This window comes from Trachypithecus francoisi, unplaced genomic scaffold (assembly GCF_009764315.1).
Source record: "Trachypithecus francoisi isolate TF-2019V2 unplaced genomic scaffold, Tfra_2.0 Lachesis_group6, whole genome shotgun sequence".
NCBI classification, from domain to species: domain Eukaryota; kingdom Metazoa; phylum Chordata; class Mammalia; order Primates; family Cercopithecidae; genus Trachypithecus; species Trachypithecus francoisi.
In genome coordinates this window covers 8735761-8740250 of record NW_022681471.1, presented here as the reverse complement: position 1 = coordinate 8740250, position 4490 = coordinate 8735761, and positions in this window count along the sequence as shown.

Sequence of the window (4490 nt, the reverse complement as noted above, 5' to 3'; positions counted from 1 at the left end):
CAATCAATGAGGATTGGTTTAGTTTAGTCTTGTTAGAACCATGCCTAACAAGAGGTAACACTATATAAGTGTCACTTGTTGTTGTTAGTAGTAGTACTAGTCGTAGTAGTAGCAGCAGCAGCAGCAGCACCAATAATAGTTGTGACATAATTCGTAGCAACGTTGGGAAACTCTTGTGTTGTAAACTTGTAGGAACATACTTGGGATGACCTGACATCGCTGAGAAAACCAGAAGTGAACCTCAGGGACTATTGAGAAATGATCAATACTATGTATGCTCTTTGCAAAATTGTTTAGGTACACCTGAGTTGAACCACATAATAGACACATAAATAGCTGGCCCTCGGCCAGGCGCGGTGGCTCACGCCTGTAATCCCAGCACTTTGGGAGGCCGAGGCGGGCGGATCACGAGGTCAGGAGTTTGAGACCATCCTGGCCAACATGGCGAAACCCCGTCTCTACTAAAAATACAAAAATTAGCCGGGTGTGGTGGCGGGCACCTGTAATCCCAGCTATTTGGGAGGCTGAGGCAGGAGAATCGCTTGAACCTTGGAGACGGAGGTTGCAGTGAGCCAAGTTCATGCCATTGCTCTCCAGCAGCCTGGGCGACAAGAGCAAGACTCCATTTAAAAAATATATATATGTATCTGGTCCTCAACAGCTAAAAATGGCCTAGCCAGAATGTTGGCAGCCAAGGCAAGTTGGGCAACCAATAAAATGTCATGTCTGAGCTAGAGAGTTTCAGAGATCTCCTGCATCTATGATATAAATCACATCACAGGAGAGCTTGCAAACAGTAAGGTTCACCTGTGGTTAAACTTAAGGCTGTTCATAAATATAGCAATAAAACTATTTCTTTCCCATGTCCCAGATGTCTTAGTTTTCACACTCCCACCACAACTTGAAATGTTTAATATGAAAGTGTGACAATCTGCAAGTAACACTAACACTAAAATATTGTCACAGGAGGCTTGTTCACAAGAAATAGGCACAGCCTGGGAACAGTGACCTGCAAAGCTCTGGAGCCTGCTTTTGTTTGCATTTACCCTCCTTGTAGTTTTGGACACACTCAAGTACAGCTGCATTTAGCAGCTGGCCCAGGATTTGGTCCATTCTCATTGTGTCCCAAACTGCAGACTCTGCAGATGAATGTCAGTGTAAACATGACTCTTTCTTGTGGATTGCCCTAACCTTTGGTTCATTGAATCTGGTTCTTGGTCATCACCTAGCACAAAGGCTGCTGTTACAAGACAGAGACACCTTAGTGAGTACTGGAAACGCCCACAAATCTTTCCTCTCAAATGAGCTTTAGCACAATGAGTTCTGAGGTCCCTTTGCACATTCACAATAAGCCGCTGGAAGTTTCTGAGACACTGAACAATTAAAATGGAGCTCTTCTTGAGAACTCTGTGGCTTACACTGTCAAAGCTCTAAGCAAACATTGTTTTGTAGGCCCAAAAGTTGGAACTCATACTGAATTGGAAAAATTATTGTATGTCTTAATCAGAAAAGGATTTAGGGTAGCTAGTAGCAGGCGTTCTGCCAGGAGTCTCACAGTTCTCCAAGGTTTAAGCTTAAGTGTCTTCTTCCAAATTTGTGTGTCTTGCATCATAAAATGTGTCTAAGATAACAACGTGTTTTGATAAACATTAATTAAACCTTTAGCTAAAAAAATTGTTTGTCTCCTTAGAATATTTTTTTGAGAGGGGATGTTTCGGATGGGTCCTGTTTATTTAAAAAGACTACCCAAGGGAGTTTCCCAAAATAAATGTCCTTGTAGCAGAGACTCAAAATCATTCATAGAATAGAACTGGAAATGTAGAAATGAGAGAGCCCAAATTCAGAGGTGTTAGATTCAGCAAATAGAGCATGACGTTTGAGTTCAAGCCCACCTGTATGACCTGGAGTAAGCCAATGTTTACACCCAGTTTCTGCATCTGAAAAAATATGGCATTATGTATTATGAAAAAAAGAAGATGTGCTTACATCCTAGAATTGTGGTGAGGGAGGATTAGCTAAAATACTATACTTTGGGAAATAGTTTGTAATTGCAAAGTGCCATTAAAATGTAAGGAATTACTATTATAATCATCACTGGCTGAGATCCTACATATAAGGTCCTACAGCTTATAGCGACCTCGTCAGTTTTTTGAAAATGAGAGAGAGAGAGAGAGAGAAAGCACTCTTATCTTTCCCCACTAGATGGCAGGCGAGCCACTTGGTAAAGTACTGACTGGCTTAGGACTCTAGAAACCACAGCAATATTTTGGTTTGTGAAGCAGCCTAGCGATGGACAAAGGGTGAATTAGAAGTCATGAAAAACAGAGACAGCCTGTATCCCATCCGTTTGCGGTTTACCAACATTTCGTGTGTATGAAAACATGGTCTTTTTCTTTTGACTGTGAGAAAAGGGATAGCTAAACAATCTCTCTAAGAAGGAAAATGTTGAGCCCACTCAGTTACAGCTAACAGACTTACGATTATTTGTCACACCACTTTACAGGTAATGTCTTCATCTATGTCAGGGATTGACAAACTGCTTCTGTAACAGTAAATATTTCTGGCTTTGCAGGTTATATGGTTTATGTTGAAACTATTCAGCTTTGCCACTGTAGCAGAAAAGCAGCTTGAAACAATATGAAAATAAGTGGGCACGAATAGGTTACTATAAACTTTTATTTATGGACACCGAATTTTGAAATTCACATAATTTACACTTGTCACAAAATATTCTTCTTCTTTTGATTTTTTTTTGAGCACTAAAAAATGTAAACGTTATTTTTAGGTGAAAGATTGTACAAAAAATGACCATAGGCCTGATTTGACTGGCAAGCAGTAGTTTGCAGAGATCCAAGACTTCCTAGCTATCAGATTGGCAATCTCCTCAATCTATATATTATAACTTTCATAACACATATTTCAATGTGGTTAGTATATTTTTTGCATGTATAAATTACTAAAAATCCACGTGGCATTTTTGCCTATGTCTGTTATTGTCTTGTTTGTTAAAAACTATAGACAAAAAAATTCAAGTAGTATACTGGGTGCGATGGCTCACGCCTGTAATCCCAGCACTTTGGGAGGCCGAGGCGGGCAGATCACCTGAGGTCAGGAGTTCGAAACCAGCCTGGCCAACATGGTGTTAAAACAAACAAAAAAAACACAAAAATTAGCCGGGCATAGTGGCGGGTGCCTGTAATCTCAGCTACTTAGGAGGCTGAGGCAGGAGAATCGCTTGAACCCAGGAGGCAGAGGTTGCAGTGAGCCGAGATTGCACCACAGCACTCCAGCCTGGGTGACAGAGGGAGACTGTCTCAAAAAAAAAAAAAAAAAAAATTCAAGTAGTTGGTGCATTGTTCTTGGATTTGTCAGGAAGAGAGCATTAAATGTGAAATTCACATTTAACTGAAATTAAATGTGAATTTCAGTTAAGATAAAAACAAAAGGGGTTCACTGTTTCTCTGAGATTCAGTTTTAACTGGGTGAACTAAGTTGCTAAGTCTGATATTCGTTCTTCTACTGACCGATCCTCATTTATTAAGGGCTTAATAAATGAAGTTGAAGATCTGAAGACAAGACTTCTCCAGTAAAATATATCTTTGGGGAATTGGAAGAAATATGGATCTTCACTGGCTTGCTTGTTTTCCGTGCACTTTAACACATTAAAACAACTGTAAGGCATGAACAGCTGTTATTCACATCCATTTTCTAGAAGAACAAATTCTGAGCTGCCAGTCTCAGTTGAACAAGCCATTTAAAATGCTTTGTAAGACTCTCAAAGTAACGAGCACTTGCTACTTTATGTTGCAAAGGGCTTCAGAGAAATTTGAGGTCTTATAATTGAGTAGGAACAGCAAATGAAAATCCTCTCAGCCTGGCGTTCAATGAAACTGAGCTTCCTTCAGGCCGTTTCCAAACAGAACCTCCGTCCTCCTCTAAAAGCTTTTTTATACCCCTTGATGGAGGTGTCAAGCGTGCACAGGCAGCAATTCGTAGGGCCTGGTTTAGAGAGGTTTCTTTTTGTGTGTGTCTGTTAGGATTCACTACTGGTATTCAATATTGACCCACATTTAATTTGCTTGGTGACTTTTCACGATAGATATTGAATGTTAAATACTCTCCAAATCGGATGTTCTTTCCAGTTGTAAGATTTGACGCCCTTATGATCTACTCCATCCACGACTTTTACAGAACCTTGGAGGGTCTCTTACCGCTCTGGACTTGAGTTGGTTAATCCCGCTGCAGAGACGGAGTGGGGCGGGGCTGGGGGTGGTGGTGAGTGGTGTAACTGAGGAAGAGTCCCTGGCATACTGCAACCAGGTCCGAAGTGACAGCATTCAGCCCTCCCCTCCTTGGGGAGTGGGGGAAGGGGGCGACCCCGCCCAGTGCAGAGGGAGGGGAGTCAGGAGCCGACGAAACGCTGGAGAGGCCATCCGCGGGGGCAGGTCTCTCCAGAGAACGGCCGGGTGACAACGTGGCACGGAACGGCA